Genomic DNA, 22,814 nt, shown 5'->3' on the forward strand with positions numbered 1-22,814 from the left:
ACAAGTGCCCTCCACAATGCCCATCACCCACTTTCCCCTCTCCCCCAAGCAGAATTTTTTTTAATAAATAATAATCTTCAAACTATCTGACTTAGGGTGCCTGGGTGGCTCAGTCGGTTAAGTGTCCAACTTCAGCTCAGGTCATGATCCCATGGTTTGTGGGTTCAAGTCCCACGTCAGGCTTTGTGCTGACAGCTCAGAGCCTGGATCCTGCTTCGGATTCTGTGTCTCCCTCTCTCTCTGCCTCTCACCTGCTCATGCTGTCTCTGTCTCTCTCAAAAATAAATAGTCAAAAAAAAACTATCTGATTTTAACTTCCTTGACTTCCTTCACTCAAACCTAGAAACTGACCTCATCCATAACACCTGAAGACCACAAGGAAGAGATTTGCCCTCTGCAGCCTTAGGATAATTATAAAACTATAACTTTTATTGTTCTTTATACTAATTACAAAAGAAACCCATAGTCTTCTAGCTGTAACCCTGCTCTTGAGAAAAGCACATCAGAATGCACAGTAAGGATCCCTGATGTTTTAGGAATAACAAGGGGACCCATTCTAATTTGGAACAAAAAGTCAATCACAAATTCAAAGATTTTAGTTATTATCCATAAGAAATTACCCCCCAGATCCATGCCTGAGATCATTGTTTGAAGGACAAGAACTGAATCCAGAGCTCCTTTGAGAAGATATACACGTTGGAGTCACTCGAGGAGCTGAATGCTTGAGATGAACATCACAGCAAGAAGGTGACAGTGCATGTGAGGGAGTGGAAGAAAAAGAGGAGGAAGAAGGGTAAGAGGGAGGGGAGAAGGGCTAAGAGGAAAACAACAATAAAGGATAGAAATGTGGTAGGTCTTCAAAAAATTTTATTAATTTGTGTGTTTGGGAAACCATTCAAAATAACACAAATAGCTTCTGTTTTCCCAACTCGATTGTTAAAGTGCAAACATTTATCAGTGCATAATGGATGAAAACCTCCCTTGAGCCCAAAGAAAACTATCTCTCTACTCCAAATGAATTAATCTTGTAGAGCAGTGGTTACATTATTCCCTAAGAGTCTTAATAAATCCATGTTGGGCCCTACCTGTCAGCATGAAAGATCCCAAAGTCATGAAGGAAACAGATGCAAAAAAGGTAGTCCTCATTGAATGTCTAAAATGTGGGCCCTTCCCAACTGTTACTCAACAGAATGTCCCTTAGGTGGGTATCCCTAGAAGCTGAGCCCAAAACAGGAATTCAAAGGGACACAATTTCTTGAAGGAGCGTCTTGGGAGAAGGAGAACGAAGGCAACAGGTGGAGGAAGAAACCCAGCTTGGATGTGGTCCCTGCTGGAGACAAGCCTCAGCCTGATCCCATTGAAAGTCTGGAGGATTAATTGCAACATAAAGTTGGTTCCACTTTAAAGGCAGGAGCCTGCCTTTTGGACCCCTGTATCAGTTAGTCATGGGCTACCTCTGGAGGGTGAGATGTAGAACCTCAGGTTCAGTCCAGGGCAATCCTCTGGAGAAGGGAAGAACTATGAGCCGGTAGTGGCCAACACCCATAGCAGCTGGGGGCTGGATGCACCAGGAGGTTAAATGAAATGAGGAGCATAACTCCCACTGTGGGCAAGGTTTGAGTCTTCCTCACTGGAAATTCTCCTGCCCCAAGGTAAATCAGAGGGTAGAGATGGGGCCACTCGACTCCCTATGCCAGAAGCATCCAGCTGTCCAACCCCACCAGGATGCCTTGTGACACCAGTTTTAGCCTTGAGGTTTGATTGTCCTCCCTTCCTGGGGATCATGGTCAACAGAGTCCTGGCCCCTGATTTTTCTGCATTTCTGTGGACTCCCAGCTCTCTCTCCCATCTCAGTCCTGGTATAGGACTTCGTGGTCCCCGGCCTGCCCCAAGGGCAAGCACTCTGTCCTGGCGAGTCCTCATCCCTGCTGGACTCTGGTCTGCAACACTGTGGGAGTCTTTAGGCTTAGGAAAGACATAAAGCATGAGAGCTTGAGGGACCTTCAGAGACTCATGCAGACCGTAGGGTCCATAGTGGGGAACAGTCTTGCTGCATGACTGGTCCAGGCTCTTACCATAGAGCCCAAGATGCTTGCAAGCACTGACCAGCCCCCATGTCCACTTCTAGTCCAAGCACCTGTGGTCAGGGTTTTAAGGAACATGGAGCAGCCTCTCCCAGGTGGGGACTCTGGGTAAATCAAGCGATGAACACAACCTCATCTGACCCAAAGGCAGTGTATCCCTAGGTTGATCCAATCAGAGTTTCTTCTCAAAGATGTGAACTGAGATACATAGAGATCGTGGTTAGCAACCTAGATTGTGGTTAGGGTCTGTCCCCTTTTTAAAGAAAGATCATGATATAGAGAGAGACCAGTGGAAGTCAAGTGGGATTTCAGTAATATTTACAAGTCAGCTAAATTCATGGGTGAAAAGGTATTCATTCAAAGACATTTATCATTATGAAGGCAAGCATGAACATTTATGCAGGTTGCTGTGTGCTTTTACTGGTCTGGATAGCAGAAAGTCCTTGGGCCCCCAGGCTAGAATTTTGGTAAGGTGTTTTAAATTCTGCTACTTCTGAATGGCAATATACCAGTTTCTAATTTCAAAAACTCTAGCCTGCCTGTGAATTGAGTGAGGAATGGTGGAATCTGTCTAAGGAGCTCAACAGTTTAATGCATTTTGCCATGGAGATTACAGCTATCTCGGCATGGGGACAGGGGCCGGCTTAAAAAGGGACGAGCGCTCATTGAGCATTCTGTTCAGGCAACTGCCCATTATCCAGGGGGTGGATGATCCAGTTTGGGGATTTTTCATGCCTCTGGCTTCTCCTCCCTTCTACTGTCTGCCCTTTGGCCACATTACAGATCAAATTAGCATGTCTTTGAGAGGATAGAAGGGGAAGGGACAGGTAGAATTCGAATTGGTCAATTTTGCAGCTTGTCCGCTGTTCTAATACGTGAGATCAAAACCAAAGGCTAACGTGGGGTTTTGGATTATCCGTGGGTTATGCTGAATCTATACCAGGCCTCGTCTCCATCGCTAGAGAAATTGGAGTCCGAGGAGAACTCTCTGTATTTCACATGGATGTCAAGGCGCAGCACAGGGCGGCTTGTCCAGAATCCCAAACACATTCGCATTAGAACTTCAGAGCTGGAAGGGGCCTTCGAGATGATCCAGCCTTGGGAAATCGAGACTCAGCGACTTGAAGTGCGGTGCCCAAGGTCGCACCGTGAGATGACTGACTGCCAGTGGCTAGTGGACAACTTGCAAGGTGAGCTGAAACCAGGTAACTCCAAAATTACGTAACTGTGGCCGGTTTTCATGTGAAGTATTGAGGAAATGTGTTTTGACTCCCCCCTCCCATAACTATTTGTTGGGACTCTCCACCAACTGGAAACTAAAATCAAGACCATCCATTGTTGCAGAGATACCCCCAGCACCGGGAGCAAAACCCCTGACCCCAAAGTTGCCGAAGAACATGACTCCCAGTTTGGGACTGGATATACTGATGCAAAGAGGTGCCAGGGGACAAATTCAGGTTCTCCTTGTGCCTGAATAGAGGGCAGCAGAGTTTAAAGATCCAGAATGAGAAGCCATGCATCCCACTGTGTATATACACACACTCATCACTATCATCATCATCATCGCCATCGGAGTAAAGAACAAGATACAGGAGAGGATTCTCCGTGAGGTTTGTGGAGAGCTGAGGGAAAAAGAGAAAGGCTATTGTTTCTCTTCTGGAGGTTTCCAACGGTGGTGATCTCACTCAGCTAGCTAGCTGGAGCCAGCAGAGTGGAAGGGAGTTGTTGTAGTGGAGATGAAGGAGACAGGCAGCACTTTCCCCAGACATGATGTGGTATGAAGAAGATTTCAATGGGTCCATATCCTCCAGTGGAAAGAGCTAGCATGTTCCCCGTGGAGGAGGTAATTCAAGGAGACATACACCCCTGTGGCTTGTAGGATGAGGGCCAAAGCCAGGCACGGCTGGTTTGGTTCTAAGGGAGCTTTCTGGAGACCAGACGACCCTCTGGCCACACCCAGAGTTTGAATCACATGAGCAACACGGCTCAGCAGGGCTGCTGTCTCCTGTCCACCTGCACAGAACAGCTGGCCACACCCTCCAGGCAGACACCCAAGGCAGGAGAGAACAAGATGGCTGCTCCCTCTGAACACAGGGCAGTCGCCATAGACACCCGGCCCACCACCCACTCCCGGTGGGGGGGTGGGTTTAGTCAGAACCAGAAGGGGCAAGAAGCCCCCCAGAATCATTTTGGACAGCACTGTGACCAAACTGCAAACTACAGATGCCGAGTCGACCCTAGACATGACTGGTATCATTGCAACGAACCGGATGAAGTCTTCTACTGCCCAGTGGACCCGGGGTTTATCCCATGGAGGGAAAAGAAAAGGAATTCTTTTGCCGTACTTGGTGTCTGGAGGGCTGTCATGACTGAAATTCTATATCCAGAATGTTCTCAGTGGAGGAGGCAGCTGTCTGCTGTCTCCTAAAGCAAAGGAAGACGATATGGCCTCAAATTATAGCTGAAGGAACAGTTGAGCCACCCACGAAGCCTCCAAGGACAAAGTGGTGAGGGAGAATCCGCATACAGTGAGCACCTATGATGTCCCCTCCCTGTGGTCAGCCCCTCCACCATCCTTTACCCCCTCCCGCCTCGGTGTCTTAGAAGATCTCCAAAAGGAGGAAACTCACATCCTCACTGCAGAGAAACAGTAGTAGGTAGCCACCTGGGGACTCACATGGCCCATCTCCAAGAGGCCAAAGACCTTTCCTCTTGAGCGAAGCTGCCTCCTGACAGAGCATATCCGAGAAGGATCCTCGACCCCAAGCTTCAACCCTCCTTCTTGCATCCCCTCCCCACAGGTGCCTTGAGAGTGGGACAGTCAGCAGCCGAGCACACAGATGCAGCCCTGTCTGGGAACTGGGAACCCGAGGGGATGCACTGGTGGCCTTTGGAAGGGTCAGTGACAACTGTGTAATCAGGGAAGCGCCTCGTCTAATTGGAAGTCCATCCTCCCTTTGAACTGTGCACAATCCCCCGTGGTCCAGGCTGTGTTTTTCCCTTGGCAAATCACAAAAAAGCAGGCCCCAGCAGGTGAGACGCATTTTCTCTGAACCGTGTGGTTTCCAATGTGTCAGAAAAACAAACTTGGAGATGCCCCGTTGGGCTCATGTGCACGCGCAGACCCCCCCCCCCCCCCACCACCATCTCCCGCAGCTGAAAATGTAGTTGGCCTTAGCCCCTGTTGCTTTAAAGCAAAACAAAAACTCCTTCCTGCGTCTGGTTCCCTGAAACCTGAGGCTTGGACAATCGCAGCTCTTTCAAGTGGCAGTCCCGCTGGCCATGTGACCACGCCTTTGTGCCCCAGCGAGGCCAGGGGAGGCTGCCTCTGCTCTGTGTCACCCCGCCCGGCCATCCATCGGCCGGCCGGCTCCTCTGACCCGTCGCCTCCAGGCCCTTGGCTCCCCCTCTTCCACCCAAACATCCTGTTCCCAAAATAGCTACGCGGAGGAAACCGCCAAGAGCTGGGGCCGGGCAGCAGCGGCGAATTCTCTGGAGAGGGCTGCAAGGGGCGGGGCTCCGCGCTCAGCTGCAATTCACCAGCCGCTGCTGCAGCCGCTAGTCCCGGGGCAGCTTGCACAGAGCCCGCAAGCCAGGAGGGCGATCGGGGCCCTGCTTCTCCTGCTCCTCCCACCGAAACTTCTGTTTTTCCTGCTAGAGTGAGGCAGGCAGCGGCCTGAACTTTTCTGTCCCTCAGGAAAGGCGCTGACGCTGCCAGGCGTTTGACCTCTAGATGAACTAACCGGTTAACTCCTCCTTTCTGACCAGGACTGTGGCCACCTAACCACGGGACAATGGAAGCACCCCAGCGGGAAATTCCTGGTCCCCACCTCCCACCTTCCCATGATACAAAGTGAAAGAAGCCCCCTGGGTTAGTTGCTGGAGGGGGTGGTCTCGGCCTCGTCCTGCTGGGGAGCCAGGAGGAGGGGCCGCCCAGAGTCTGAGTCCTGGGAGTGTGCAGCCTGTGCCCTGAGTGATGGAGCCCTTGCTAGTAGGCCACTCCTCTGGATCCCATCAATGTTGTGTAAAGTGCAATGAGCCAATGCCCTAAGCAGTGGTTCTCAGCCACTGGGGTCACCTGGGCACCTCCTAACAATCCCTTACCCCACGGCCCCCAGACCTAGGAAATCAGCATCTACTGGGAGGTGGGGCCGGGCATTGGTGTTTTTTTAAAACTCTGCGTGGTGGTTCCAGTGGGCCGCCAAGTTTGAGAATCGCTGTTTAGCATTCCCTCTCAAACTCTCACATAGAAGACCCACCTGGGACCTTGTAAAAAAAAGTAAGCCCCGATTCAGCAGGTTGTGGAGCTCCTGATCCATAGAGCATAGTTCCAGTAGCCACGCTTTAGGAGAACTCCAAAGTCTCTATTAACACCCTGCACTTCTCCCTGGTTGACTGGACAGGAGCAATGAGATGAGGTGGGGAAGTCAGTAGACGTTCAGACTACTAGGTCTGGAAGGGATCGCTAGGCTGGAAGCCACATCCGTGCATCTGGAAAATCTGTTCAGAGGAGGAGAGATTTGACAGGCAGTGGGGCTCTGACTGAATTTGGGGTGGAGTAGAATACACAGGTAAGCCTCAACTGTCCCAGCTGGGGTGAGACAAATGGCAGGGTCAGGGGTCATCTCCTACACGTCCGCTCCGCACCTGAGGCTAACGGTGGGGACTCTCGGCTCAACGGCTGAGTGACATAAGCCCTGTTTGGGATGATCAGAAACCATCTGGCTGAACGGAGTGATGGGATCCCAGGTTGCTTAAGCAACGAGGATGAGGCAGAGGCGTCTACCTGGCTGTGGGTCTCGGCATCTCAGAGAGCACCACGTGCTGTACCTACAACAGGGAAAGCCTCCCGCTGCCTGTTCCTCTTTGCCTTCAGAGTCAGAGGTTGCCTTAGGAAGTCAAAGTAGCATCAGAGCCTCTTAGCAGTTTTCCCCAAGCTACACAGCGTCCAGAGCCTTTGAGCCACAATAACCAAGCACTCCCTAGCTCAACCCCTGAGTCAGAAGGGCTGGAACGATAAGGTATCATCAATGCAGGTGGGATCTGGGGCTTTCCTTGGGTAAAATGGGGCAACCAAAGTATCTACCTGTCTGGATTATTGTGAAAACTACATGAGATAGTGTGTGTGAAAGCACATAGTACATGCTCAGGAAATGCTAGCTGCTGTTATAATAATAATAATAATAATAGTTATGATTAAAATAAGACCATTCGTCTCCTAGGACATGAAAACGCCTATCATGATGCTTCACATACACTAGATATGCAATAAACACTTGCTAAATCTAGCAGAAGTTGGGTACGTTTTCCTTCTATGCCCCCTTTCTTCTTTTTTAGGGTAATCCACCAGTTTTTAGTCAGTTTCCATCCACCCCTGAGTCAGGTCTCTTGGGCCAGATGCGCAGAGAAGGTTTGGAATGCACATTGCCCCCCTGGAGAAGTGCAGCCGGCCGGTGTGCCTGCTTTCCAGGAGAGGTATTGCTTGTAGGAATCAGGGGACAAGGTAGACGTGGGAAGGGAACACTTACATAACGAGACCTCACCAGTGAAGGGCTCAGCACCAAATGCTATCGAGTCATTGCCAGCTTGCTTCTGTCCTCAATAACAGAGGAAGGAGGAAGGAATCCCACCTTAAGGTGAAACCATCCCCAGGCATCCCAGCACCCTTTGCACACATCCTTGCACTCAGAGAATGGTTTTAGGAATCACTCGTTCATTGCTGGAAGTTTTTACCTCTCTTAGGACTCCGAGAACTAAGTCCGGGTGGACTTCAGCGTCCAGCAGGCTTATAGGGTCCCCTTGAGTTTGAATGCAGAGGGAGACGCTAGAGAGAGGATGGGGCTAAGGAAGAGCCATGCCCGGCAATGTGATCACAGCACAGAGCCTGCAGTGTTCCCCCTCGGATAAGTGCGTGCAGGAGGGACCCGCTTTCCGCCAAGCTCCATCTCTGTCTGGCTCAAGACATTTGGGGGTGGGAATTAGGGGAAAGACTTCTAGAGGACACAGAAACTGGAGCCATCTGAAAGGCAGTCGGCTTGCCCTCGGTTGTTAGAAGGGGGCTACGCTGAGCACAGCGTGGTGACGTTCCCCGGGATTTGTCCCACCCGGTCCCGTGGACTCAGGTCTGTCCTGGAAGACAGGACACCGTCCGTGGAAGGGGAAAGGGATGTTGACTGAAGAGTTAGGAGGTGTTGGAGCCAGAGCAGCCCGGGTCCAGCACCCCTTGGTACCGTGTGAGTTAGTGAGAGACACCCTCCTCTCCTCCACGGTGCATTTGGTCACGTGGAGGCTCTAGCATTTTCTTTGTCTAGGCTGGCCGGTTCCGGTGTGGGACGGAAGCACAGACTAGAAGGTGGAGATGTCCAGCAGGCATGGCAGCGCCCGGGACAGGCAGCGGTGACCCACGGGAGGGAAGGATGGAGGTGCCCACAATGCATCAGACTACCCACTGGATGCACGCAGGAGTGGTGGCCAGAGAAACCCCAGTTCCCGGAGAGACGGAAGGACAGAGATGCCTCCCAGAGGCAGCATTAGAAGCCAAAGGCCAGCACCAGAGGCTGGGAGCCTGGGGACACCATGTGGTGGCTGAGTGGACTTGGGCTCCCAGAAGACTCCCAGAACCACAGTACAGGAGGCTTTGCAGGAGCTAAAGACCTGCATTGGCTGGTGGTAGGGAGACTACCATCCAAGTCATCTGGGTTTTAACCCAGCCTGGGATGCCCAAGGAGTGCTGGGGTGCAGGGATGAAACCTGCTTTTGATGCACGCCTTGAGCATTCTCTCTCCCTCTCCCTCTCTCCCTCTCTCTCTCTCTCCCCTCTCTCTGTCTTTGTCTCTATCCTTCTCTGTCTCGTCTGTCTTATTCTCCCAGTCCCACGCAATGCCTGACCCATTCTAGACATTCAACAAATAGTTTTTAACTTCATATTGTGTAAAATCTCACTCGCACACAAAGGCAGCAGAATCATATAAGGAACCCCCATGTGCCCGTCCCCCAGCTTCAACAATCACAGACCTCGCACCCACTGCTCCCCCGTATTATTTTGAAGCAAGATCAGACCTCACCCGTCAATATTTCAGATGCCTCTAAATGGTAAGGACTCTGTGAAACCCATAATCACGATCCCACTAACACACTCATAAAAGCTAACATTAATTCCTTAAATCAGCATCTAAATACACCCCAGAGGTCATGATTGGTAATGTGTCTTAATTCTCTAAACTCCTGTTTAAACTACAGTCAACAAATATTTGCGGGCTGACCACATCTCGTTCTGTTTCTCTGTGTCTTTCTGTTTCTCTTTTTCTTCAATTGACATTTATTTTTCTGTCTGCCAATTTGGTTTCTGCCTGTCTGTGTATGTCTGTTTCAGTGTAACTTTACTTCTGTGAATATTTTTCTTTCCATGTGCCTTTATCTGTACCTTTCTCTCTTCCTCCTTCCCAAGACCTGTCTGTCTCTGTCACACACACACACACACACACACACCAAGCACACTCACACGCAGGCTCACAACCCCAGGAGGGTCAGTAAGGGGGCCCTTTCCATACCCTTTGAAAGTATATAAAGTTGGGTCTGCAGGATGAAACAGATCTTTGGCCAAAATGTTAGTGTGGCTTTACCGAAGCACCTTCCACTCTTTTGGGCCGTGTCTCTTCCCCGGGCTCTCTTGAGATCTTCAGGTTACTGAGCCCTCCGTCAGTAATCTACACGTAGGCTGCTAGGACCAGAGCAAATACTCAATTGTGAAGGCGGCCAGGTGCCGGGCAGACATGCATAGCATTTGTTACTTTATCTGTTGTTCCAAGTAAGACTTCTGAAGGCTCGCCCATTGGTGAATTCCTAAAGTGCTGTCTGTAAAGAAAGCCGGAGAATGCTTGTTGGCCAAGTACTACTTTACGTCAATCACAGGGATAGAGCTCCATTTTGAAAGCAATCTTTTACCGAGCCTTAAATTATTTGTTAGGGCTGGAGGCAACAAACCCAGGCTTTTTCCATTCTTTTTAGCGGCGGAATTCTTCTTTTAATAAAATCTTACATAAACCTCCAATATATAAAGTGAATGAAAACAGAGCTAGACATGTGTGGGCTAGGGGGCGGAGAGAGAGTGCTGTCGAAAATAACTTTAAAACCCCCCTCAACTGATCAAACTTGTTTTGCAAAGGAGTAAACCGAGTCTCAGAGTGGAGGCCATGACCCACACAAGGCCAACAGCAGCCTCGAGTGTCGTGTCCAGTAAGTCCCTAAGTCCCTCTTAACCTTACTCCTTAGGGGCAAGTTCAGAATTTCAGGGAGGCTCTGCGTCTCGGGCTTTTTACTCTTTTCCAGGTAATTATTTTGGTAAATGTACTAAGCTGAGCAGCGATCTGGGAGATTTCACGTCCCAGACATCACTTGAGCTGTGGCTTCTTTGTTTCCTGGGACAAAACCTTTTGGTTGACTCTTCGGCAAATGACTAATGGCGGAATGGCTTGAGAGTCTGGTCACCGAGGTCAGAGCTGTAGAATGTGGGCTGCCTCTCATGGGAGTGGCCCTGTGCTTGCGGGAGGATGAGCCCCAGCGTTTGGCTGACAGAGCTGGAGAGCCAAACAATGACCCTCCTTGAGTAAGAACACTTGCTGTGAACCAGTCTGAAATGGGATTGCTGAGTGACAGGACGGAGCCTGCAGGACGAGAGGTACCTGAGCTGCCTGGGCCCCAACTGCCATGTGGGAACTCGGACAAGCCACAGACAGCATAAGTGTGAATCTAGAAGAAATTCAAAGTTCTTGTTAGCTGGGTGTGTGCATCTCCAGTAGGGGCCGGCAGCAAAAGCTTCTAGTCTCCTACAAATACAGAGAACAAAGAAAGGGAAGGGGCAGGGGGATGGGCAAAATGGGTGGAGAGGAGTGGGAGGTACAGGCTTCCAGTGATGGAGAGAAGAAGTCATGGGAATAAAAGGCACAGCGTATAGAGGGGCACCTGGGTGGCTTAGTCGGTTGAGCGTCCAACCTCGGCTCAGGTCATGATCTCCAGTTTGTGAGCTCAGCCCCGCGTCGGGCTCTGTGCTGATGGCTCTGAGCCTGGAGCCTGCTTCGGATTCTGTCTCCTTCTCTCTCTGCCCCTCCCCCGCTTATGCTCTGTCTCTCTCTCCTTCAAAAATAAATAAACATTAAAAAATTAAAAGGCACAGCATAGGGAATAGAGTCAATGACACCGTCATAGTGCTCTATGGTGACAGATGCTGGCTCACTCGTGGTGAGCACAGCACAGCATATAGACTTGTCAAATCCCTAAGTTGTACTCCTGAAACTAATGTAACGTGTGTGTCAACTAAGCTCATATTTTTTAAGAAGCCGCTCTTCCCTTGGTTCACAGTGAAAGTCGATTATATGTAGGCTCAGTGGAGGATTGTGTTATTCTGTGCAGCTCAAGGACTTGAAAATGTACCTGCGTGCTCCTCATTTTGGGGGACAAATAAGGCATACTAGAAAACACCTGAGCCTCGGGACCAGAAAGACTGAGCGTAAACCCCGTCTCCACCACTTTCTAGCTGAGTGGTTCCAGAACGTCACCTTGCCCGCTAAGCTTCGGTTTCGTCCTCTGTGAGTCAGGATAATGCCACCTTGCTAGCTCCCAGTGCGTTTTCACGTCACGTACCTCTAGCAACTTGGCGAAGCTGGTTTCGGGATGCTCGCTTTATCAAGGAAGAAACCAAGCCCCAAGAGGAGACACCGGCAGCCCCACGTACAGATCCTCACTGGACTCCTGGGCCACCCACTTTCCGTCACCCCGGGTTGCCTCCTGTCTAATCTCTGGCTGGACAAATGAGAACACAGAGGCTGAGAAACACTGCAAAACAGCCAAGATTCTAATTTATGGAGAAAGAAAGTGAGCTAGTGGTTCCCTGGGGCTGGGGTGGGAACAGAGATGAACTGCAAATTAACATAAGAGATCTTTGGTGGGGGAGCGGTTGGGTACAGATGCTGTGTCACGGTGATGGTGGCACGACTCGAAATTTCCTAAAAAGCATCGAACTGTACAGTCGAAATGGGTGAATTGTTATGCAAAATGTACCTCGATGAAGCTGTCGACAAAAAGCCACAGTGATAAAATACTCACATTCGGAGAAAGAATCGTCTGTTCTACGAATCATATCTGGAAGCAATTAGCATCAGTTTATTTCTTATATTTATTGGCTTGAAAAAAATAAAAGGACCCACCTTGCTCTACAGTAGCCACTGGCAACACGGTTAATATCTGCTTCGTTTCGTTCTCCTCACTGTGAGACCACAGGCTGGACGGCACCGGAAGGAACACACGTGAGCGCAGAGGTGGCCCATCGCAAGCCGTCACAAATGGCAGGGTTAGAGGCCTGGAAGCCCCTCTACACCCCCCTTATAGGGAGGCTAGTCAGCAGCGTACGAGGCTGTAGTAACAATCAGCAACACTGTAGGACGATACCGACACCCCATCCTGGCGCTCAGCAAGTCAAGGCAATTAGCAGTTTGATTCCCACTCGGACCTGCTAAGTCCGCTGCAGCAGAAACCCTCCCCACGTCCCCAGTCTGGCGGGACCAATCCTAGCCTTCCAGAAAGCTGCGTTCTCATCCACCATGCTGACAGCAACGTGAGCGGGTGTTCCGCCACGAATGCTTGCCTACAAAGGAAAAAGAGGGGGAGATTCCAGCGAGGTGTATTTTAAGAAAGAGTGCGGCCTGCTGGGCTGCAAATGCGGAGTTTAATGTTTATTTTTGAGAGAGAGAGACAGACAGACAGACAGAGTATGAGCTGGAGAGAGGCAAAGACAGAGAGGGAGACACAGAATCTGAAGCAGGCTCCAGGCTCTGAGCCGTCCGCACACAGATCGTGACCTGAGCCGAAGTCCGACTCTCAACCAACCGAGCTACCCGGGCGCCCCAGCAAATGTGGAGTTTATAGTTCGTGCTGCATGATAGCCAACGCTACTCCTCCACGTGATTAGAACGGGGAAGTGGAAAGAGCAGCCACGAGCTGGTGTGGGAACCAGCCAGTTTACATGTCGGTATGTGGGACGGGATTTATTAAGGGCTTTGCAGCCCCCCACGCTGCCTGCAGAGCCAACTGTGGTCGTACGAAAGACAGAAGACACATCAGACGTGTCGAGGGCTCTTTGTGCCAGTGTCTTTGCTGGGCTCTGAGGGAAGCAGGGAGCAAGAATTCAAGTGTGGGCAGCTCATCATTTGGAGCCCATCTCAGAGATCATCAGTAGGGGGTGGGGAGTGAGGCAGAGAAGGGAGGGGCGACCAAGCAAGGCACGTTATTAAGCAGCCTCCCGAGGCTCTGAGGGAGAAAGATCCAGGAGACCGTAGAATAGATTGTCAGACTTGGGTGCCTTTCAGAATCACCTAGGGGGCTTGTTGAAACACATCGCTGGGCCCTCAGCTCGGAGTTTCTGATTTAGTAGGTCTGAAGTGGGCAGGGCCTGAGAATCTGCAGTCCCATCAAGTCCCCTGGTGATGCCAGTGCTGCCGGTCCTGGCACGATACTCTGAGAGTGACAACGAAGAGCCAGGGGTGACGAGTTGGGGTGTTTACCAATTCCCATCCCTTGTTGCCGAAGGCCGCTCGTGGGGCAGTTAACGGCCGGGTACCTTGTGTACCAGCCGGCAGGCCCTGCAGCCAGAGAAGGCTTGCCGGCTAGGAGTAATGGGCACCTGCTCTAAGAAGCCATGAGGTTGTAGGGGAACAGAGCGCCGGGGCACCCAGAGGGCCAGCCGCACCGCCCATAGGAACGGTGTACCTCTGCGGTAAAATCATAGTCCCCTGAGTTAGATGGAAAGAGTATTACAACATAGTGGCATAAAAAAAAAAAAAAAGGGTCAGTGCCCGAGCTGCTTTTATATTCATAGCAGTGTGACCTCGAACAGATCTCTCACCTTCTCTGGGCCCCCAGCTGGAAGATTTCCAAGGCTCTACCTGTCTCAAAATCCCTGGATTCTCTGACCACCGGATCCAAGTCCCCTCACTCAACCACAGCCTGTGAAAACATTGAGCCCTGAGAAAGCTCCGAGAAAGCACGGGCATTTAGATCTGTTGCCCCTGCCCACCCTTCCCGGAGGAGGCCACCTTTGCCCGAGCAAGTGCTGTCCCCAGAGCGCCAGGCATGCACTCCCAAGCCCTCAGGCTCTCTAGGGTGGGCATCCTGGGTGGGTCCTTCAGGCCCCTGGTCCGCAGGCACCAGCTCACTGCCTTCCCTTCGCATCCTTGGCAGGCATGTCAAGCCTTAATAAGGACTTCACCTCAATCAGAGATGACTGTAAAACTATGCATTTTCTTTTAATGAGTTGTGCAGTTAAAACAATAAGCTGTTTACCCTTTTGATTTGGGGTAGAAGGATGTATTACGGTAGACTCCGTTGCTCCCCCGCTCCCCTCCCTTTCCCTCGGCAGCCTGGCGATGACGCTGCCTGGTGGTTGAACCTTCTGGGCACCCGAGCATAAAAGGCAAGCCTGGGATTCCCCAGGGAGCTATGAAGCAGAGCCTGGGCTTTCCAGTGTCAGGGAAGTTCAAGTTACCTGCACCCGGTGCAGAGGAAGCACTGAGATTGAGATAGACTAGCAGAGCGGACGTCTACGGCTTTTGTGTCTTCCAGGAAGCCAGATGCCCTTTTAGCAGAATCAGCTACCCAGTTCTCCATGGAAATGGACACTTCCCCATTCTCCATCCCAGTGGTTTGGGGATGATAAGATCCCCCTGGTCCCCGGTGAGCCTAATCAGTGTATTTGACCAAGCTGGTCCAGTGAGGAGCAGTCCAATGGTCACGAGTGAGGATGCCAGTCCATTAAGGGATCTCCTGCTCCAAGTAGGAGGAATTTCCAGGACGAAGATTCTGGGTGTGTTCACAATTCCCTGAGTTAGATAGAAGGAGTACTAAAACGTAGCGGCACAAAAAATTGTTAGTGCCAAGCTGCTCTTGCACTCATAGCTGTGTGACCTCAAATCTTTCACCCTCCCTGGGCCTCCAGCTGGAAGGTTTCCAAGACTCCACCTCTTAAAAATTCCCCGATTCTCTATCCTGAAAAGCCCTGTAACTTGACAACTAGATGTAAGTCACCATGCTCAACCACTGCCTGTGAAACATTTACTTGGTACAGCCCCGATCTCTGAGAGGGCCACATCGTCACCATGCTTGACTCCTGGAAACCCAGAGTAGCTCAGGAAACTCTCATAGCAACCTCTTCTATCATCAAGGTTCCCCTTGCGTCCCTGGGTATGAAATCTCTTGCTGTCCTAAATACCTGTTACTGTTTGACCTGGCTTCAAGTCATGGGGTTGAAGACCCAAGCAGTAGCAAGACCTGAAAAAATATTTCAGTGAATCACTAGAAGGCTCAGACCTTCACTGGACATCTTTGCAAGAGGAAAGCAGGGCACTGAAGGACTTTTCCATGCCCATCCCCCTGCAAGGACTATCTCTCCTGCTCCCTCAATCAGCAATGTCCTCCCTTCCTTCAAGGTTCACTCTTAGGCAGGCCCCTTTCTAAAGACCCTGTAGGCCCTCCCAGGCACAGCCAGGTGCTTCCTCTGCTGAAGCTCTTCTTCTTTTTCCTCAAGAGTCCAGAGAGTAAGTAGGAGGCTTAGGTTGGCCACCCATGACCCAGCCGCCATTTTTGTTTCCTTGGTCTCAAGGAAGAGTTGCCTTATTCCAGGGGAGGCTGCATGTGTGTGCACTCAGACAGGCACATACGTGGGTGTGATTCCTCTTGCTAAGAGATCTGAGCAGGGTGCCCCCCAAAGTCATTCTCACATAGTCCCAAGGTTAAGGAAGAGGAATAAATGGGAATCCCACTTCTCATAAAATTGCCTATTGTTTATAGGCTCATGTTGGCTGCCACCAGCTGAAAGCTCCTTGCCTGACACCTGATCTGCTACCAAGCAGTCTTGGGTCTCCTGAGTCTTATGATGACCGAAGTTAGAGCCAGGTCACCCTGGTCCATTTCCTTTCAAGCAAGAGTGGGGGAAGGCACCCAGGCTACATTTCCTTCTTCAAATATGAATCAAGCCAATCCCATGCAGTACTCATGGATACCAGGTTCGATCCTACTTTTTATCCAAGTTCTAATTTCCTTCAAATCCTAATTAAGGAGCAACTAATATGTGGACACTTAAGGACCCTCAAAACCACTTTCCCATCTTGTAACTTGACCTTCAGTCTTTTTTCTCTAAGCCTGGTAAAGATCTGATATGTTCATGTGAAACTAATTTTTCCAATTCAGGGATATGTTCCTCCCTCTTGTTTTTGGTTGCTCAGTATTCCAGCCTCATTTTCCTGTTTAGGGTCTTCTCCATCAATCTTGCCTCCCATCGTAGAAGTCAAAGACACCATGCAGGTAAAACAGGTGGTCTAGGCTTGGAACTAGGTCAATCACACCTCCCACCTCCCCCAAACTTTCACTTGGAAGTTAGTGACTCAAAGAAGCAGGGACAGAGGGGAACTCTTCCTGCTGCTGATGGGGGCACTGTAACCACAGCATCCAGAGTCCAGCAGTCAACTGAGCAGGGGTGTCTCCTCCAGTCTGCATCTGTGGTATAACACTGGCTGTGGTTCGGGCAGTGCAGCTCCCTCTGTGCACTTCCAACCCCCAAACCTCGTTCTCTAGACATCCTGGGGATACCACAAGCTGCCCAATATCCTTTTAGTGACTTGTTTTCTCTGATTGCATCATCCAGTCAATTCACATGCAAGAAAGAACCCTAATAATGAGCCTGCTACCTGCTCTCTCCTCCTGTCTCCCTCAACTGAAAGCTGCTTCTGCCATAGCCCTTGATGGCCTGGCCCCATCTCTCCTACGGCAGTACATGCATTCTAAGCATTTCCTCTGAGGACCCACCACACCCTGATGGATCTCACACCACATGGAACCAGGAGCACTTACCCGCCTGGGCTTTGTTTTGTTTTGCATTATATTGCTTTGTGCCACAAATACCACCCAAGCAGATGACTGATAGAAGAAGGATGCTTCTTGCCCCATGTCGATCCTTTCAACCTGCCCTTCAACACTTTCTCTGTGAGCCTGGCCTCGAGGCAGCTAGGGATTTGCCTCGAGGTCTGTGGAGTCACCTGCACTGCAGAGCAACCCAAAGGAAAGCAGTGGTGGCTTGGTGCACAGACCTGGGAACTTTGCCTGGACGCCTTCCATCCTGAGATGGGTCCCACTTACTCACAGCACAGCAGTCTTTGAGCCAAAGGGATCCCAGGAGACCTCATCTGATCTGGGGTGCAAATTAAGGCCCACAGGGAAAGCGGTTTACTCTGAGTCACATGCCATATTAGCAACTGCTAACACTAGATCCCTAGTAAACTTCAACCCAACTTGTCAAGTATTGGTAACAGCCTACCAGCCTTTCTTCCACGTCAATACTTTATTTTCCTCCATTTGAGCAGATCTGTCAATTAAGTTCTTTTCTTCAGGGGCCAAACACATAGGTCTTCCTAAAAATAATTTTTTTTAATTTAGAAATGTGTAGCAGGGATGATTACACATGTTTCTTTTGTCTTTCCAGCCTTTGCTTATTTTTCCAGGGCCTGATCAAAAGCTTCAACTTTTCAATGAAAGGGTCAAGAAGAGGTCTTTGTAGCAGTCAAGATTCTCCAGAGAAATAGAACCAATAGGATAGAGAGATAGATAGATAGATAGATAGATAGATAGATAGATAATCGATAGATAGATGATAGATGATAGAGAGATAGATGATAGATAGGTAGATGATAGATAGATAGATGATAGATAGATAGATAGATAGATGATTGATAGATGATAGAGAGATAGATGATAGATAGGTAGATGATAGATAGATAGATAGATGATAGATAGATAGATGATAGATAGATAGGTAGATGATAGATAGATAGATGATAGATAGATAGATAGATAGATAGATAGATAGATAGATAGATGATAGATAGATGATAGATGATAGAGAGATAGATGATAGATAGGTAGATGATAGATAGATAGATAGATAGATGATAGATAGATGATAAATAGATAGATAGATGATAGATAATCGATAGATAGATGATAGATAGATGATAGATGATAGAGAGATAGATGATAGATAGATAGATAGATAGATAGATGATTGATAGATAGATAGATAGATAGATAGATAGATAGATAGAAGAGAATTATTATAGGAATTTGCCCATGCAGTTATGGAAACCAACAAGCCCTACAACCTGCCATCTGCAAGCTGGACAACGAGGAAAGCCCGTGGTACAATTCAGTCTGGGTCTGAAGGTCTGACAACCGGGGGAGCCAATGGTGTAAGTCCCAAAGTCTGAAGGCCCAAGAACCAGGTGTTGTGATGTCCAAGGGCAGGAGAAGATGGAGGTCCCAGCTCAAGAAAGAGAAAGGAATTTGCCCCTCCTCTGCCTTTTTGTTCTTTCAGACCCACAGTGGATTGGGTGATGCTGCCCACATTGGTGAGAGCCAATCTGTCCACTCAGTCTACTGAGTCAGATGCTACTCTCTTCCAGAAACACCTTCACAGACACATTCATAAGTAATGTATCCCCAGCCATCTGGGCATCTCTTAGGCCAGTCAAACTGATACATAAAATTAACCATCACAAGTCTACCACTATTGGGCATTATACATGTCTCTCTAAACCATACTTAGTATCTGAATAAAGGCAATAAGAAGCTTGTGATTCCATCTAACATGATACAACCATTCCGCATACAACCAAAAACACACTAACCCTTTCCCTGGAAGCGGAGGTAAACTCCTGGAGTGCAGGTTACCCTCCTCCTTGGTATCCTGTACCTGAAATACTATGATGTAAAATTAGCAATACTTAAATACTGTGATATAAACACAATGTATCTTATGTTACATAATAAGAAAATAAGGGAGGAAAGAAAACAAAGATATTTGCTTAATATATGTGTATATATACACACAAAAACATTCCTAAAACAAGGAGGAAATACTGAGGACAATCACAGCCTCGTTTCCATAACTGGTCACACGGCCACGGCTGGGTATTTATAACTACCCTCTTCTAACTATCCATTCTGTATTTCCGTCGCCTTCAGCCAGCGCCTCAGCTGGTCCTGCTTCTTTACCTGGTGAGGTGACCCGATCCTTCATTTCTGAAGAGTCCTGTCTGGATTGGGTTGTTAGAGTTTTCCATTGACCTTAATCATAGGGCATGGTGATACCAAGAGATGCCCCGAGAGATCCCCTGTATCCCAGACGTACTCTTCCTTCCTGCATGGTAGAAAAACATTCCAATCTCTCCTTGGTAGTCCGGATCAAGCACCCCAGTCAACACAGGAACTCCCTTCTTTGCCTCGTGATTCAGGGGCATGTGGACCCCAAAGGGGCCAGGTGGCAGTCTCAAATTCCAGCTCAGTGGAATCATCGTGTCTCCTGGTGGCACCATTCCTCCCTTAGGAGCTAAGACCTCCAGGCCAGCATAAAGTCATGGGAACAGAAAGCAAAATTTTGCTGGTATGTCACTAGGGATAACGGTGAGTGGTACCATTTCCATTTCCAACCCTTGATTCCTGGACCCGTGAATCCTGGCTATGGGAGAAACAGCACCACATATCGGATGCCGATTCAGAGTATACGCAGCCTTCCGGAAAACCTTGCTCCCGCCCCACAAGGTACGGTCACCTCGCTGTCACTGTAACTGAGTCTCCAAAGGGCCATCCCGTCATTCTATCAAACCAACTGCCTCATGATGGTGGTAAGACCAGTGAATTCCATTAGCATGAACCAATTGCTGCACTGCTTTCGCTGTGGAGTGAGCTTCCTTGGTCTGAAGCAACGCTATATGGAATGCCATGACGGTGGATTAAGATATTCTGTAAGTCCCTGGGTAGTAGTTTTGGCAGAAGCATTGAACGCAAGGAAGGTAAATTTGTATCCAGAATAAACGTCTATACCAGTCAGGACAAAATGCTAGCTCTTTCCTGATGGAAGTGGTCCAATGTAATCAAATCTCTACTTATCTTTTCTTCCAGCCCAATTGCCTTGGGGCTGGGAGGAGTGTCCACCAACCAAAGTCAATAACCTTTATAAATTGTTTCTAGTTTTTATTTTATTTTATTTTTGGACCACTATAAGCAAAACTTAAATATCTACAATATATTATCAAGTAAGAAAAGCTAACAACAGACATTTATCGACTCCATTTTTAAACAAAAGATGCACTAAAAATCACATACAAACTTATGTATTTGTAAGTGTTTGTATGGCCTGGAGAAGTATGTGGAAAGAAACACCAAGTTTGCCAATATTTCTAATCAGATAGAATTAGGTTTCGTTGCAAGTAACAGAGACTAGGGAACAAAGTGACTTAAGATAGAAGCTCATTCGTCCCATGTGTAAAAGAAGCCTGGAGGTAGGCAGTCCAATATGACAGCTCTACAAAGTCACCAGAGGCAGAGGCTTCTTCTGGATCACTCCTCCACTGTCCCATGATATGGCCCTTGTCTTCGTGGTCCGAGATGAATGCGGGAGCTCCAGCCACATTCAGGGGAGCAGGAAGGAGGAAGGAAAGGGGGAAAGAAAAGCTTGCTTTTAAAGGAGGCCTCTGAGATGCTTCACAGGACAATTCCACTTATATCTCATTGACCAGAATCTAGAAACATGATCACTTGCTGTTGCAAAATAAGCTGGGAAATGTAATCTTTTAGCTAGGAAGCAATGTGATACCTAAAAGCTGAGGTTTGGTAAATTGAGATGAGCAGGCAGATTGGATACTCAGAAGTCCTCAGCTGTCTCCAATAGCTAATTTGAGGATGAGAAAGTGAGGTTATCAGGAAAGGAAAGACTGGAGAGACATACAGGTAGAAACGGTTACATGTGTGTATATATCTATATATATGTATAGTATATGTGTATGTATATACATATTCATTAGTTGTAGTGAGTTCATCTTTTAAATATTTATTTATTTATTTTGGGGGATGGGGAGGGACAGAGAGAGGGGGAGAGAAAGAATCCCAAGCTGGCTCTGTGCTGTCAGAGCTCAACCCAGGGCTCAATCTCAAGAACCGTGAGATCATGACCTGAGCCAGAATCAAGAGTTGGATGCTTAACTGACTAAGCCACCCAAACACCCCTGTAGTGAGTTAATTTCTAAAATGTAATTTTGGAAGAATTGAAAAACATTTTTAATAAGCATGATAAGGGAAATTTCCCCATAAGTCTTTATATAAAATTCATGGAACAAGCTAATGAACCAACAGCTTCCTCATGAGATTTTTTTTTTTTTTAAAAACAAAAGACAAGAAGGCCAAGATGAGGGACCCTGGTGGGCATTGTGGTGTCCCTGTGGGGGTCTTCCATTGAGGCACAAACACAGACTGGATGGACAGAAGGTCTGAAGGGAGCTTCTGGGGCAGAAGCAGATTGCAGGGAGGGAAAGATGGCTGCCCAAAATCTAAACTCAACACTCTTGGGACCTGTCGAGCCTGACCAAGGCAGAAGTGCTTTAAGACCCGAACTGGAAAATATGAGCTGGGCCTTCTTGGGCTTGGGAAAGATGTGGTACCGGGTGCTGAGTCCATCCCCAAACTCAGCTGTGTCCCAGAGAAAACAAGGTAGACTGGAGTGTTCGATCCGATCCCTGGGGGATAGGACCCACATTGGAACTCAGGCAGCCCCATTCCCAGGCAGAGCTCTGCTCCCTGCTTTTCCCCCACAGCCTTTCCCCCTCACAATCTCATGACACTTCCATGAGGAGAAGCAAGAACTCATTCTTTCTTGGGTTCCCATTGTTGGAATCTGGACCCCCATCGGGACAGGGGAGGATCAAAGTGGGGACACCAGTTAACTACTTTTCCCCTGCTGGTTCCTGTTCAGGCATTTGGGTCCCCAAAGCATGAAGGGTACATGGTAGTCTGGGTTTCCAGAAATAGTCCCGTATTAATTTCCCGGTGTTGCCATGACAAAGTGTCACAAATGGGGTACTCAAAACAGTAGAAACCAATTCTCCCAAAGTTCTGGAGGGTACAAGTCTGAAATCAAGGTGTCAGCCCAGCCACGCTCCCTGAGACCGGACAGACTCCTTCACTGCCCCTTCCAGCTCCTGGTGGTGGCCATCAGTCCCTGGCTTCCTCTGCTTTGCAGGGCATCATCCCAGCCTTTGCCTCTGTCGTCACACGGTGTTCTCCTTGCGTGTCTGTCTTCTCCTTTCTTGTAAGGACCCTGTTCATAGTGGACTAAGGGCCTGTGCCCATCTAACATGTCCTTACCTTAATTTGCATATAAGTGCATTTGCAAAGACCCTAGGCCTAAAGAAGATCACCTTCACAGGTACCGGGGTTCGGAATTCAACGTTTTTTTCAGGGGATACGATCCAACCATAACAAACCCCTTCAGGGCCTCTCCTAGAAGCTTTCAGGGCCCTTGGTACCTCAGCCAGATTGTGGCCACCAAGAGCATCCCATTTGAAAGGAAGCCACTATGAACATGCTTGTAAATGGAAATACTTTGAAGATAGATGTTAATGATGAAGAAAAAGAAAGAAGGTGGAGTGCTCCAAGGTGGCCCCCATTTCCAAGCATGGGAGCCCAGGACAGTCACCCAGAGGTGGGCCTGATCTCTTCCTCATGGCTGGGAAAGCAGCAGCAATGGCCTTTCTCCTTCCTGTGAACAGAGTCCCTCTAGCTGTATAGATATTGGGAACCCCAGCCCTGGAAATCCTGGGGTGAGGAGTAAATGAGGTTAGATCAGGGGATGAGGAGATT

This window comes from Panthera leo, chromosome C2 (assembly GCF_018350215.1).
Source record: "Panthera leo isolate Ple1 chromosome C2, P.leo_Ple1_pat1.1, whole genome shotgun sequence".
NCBI lineage: Eukaryota > Metazoa > Chordata > Mammalia > Carnivora > Felidae > Panthera > Panthera leo.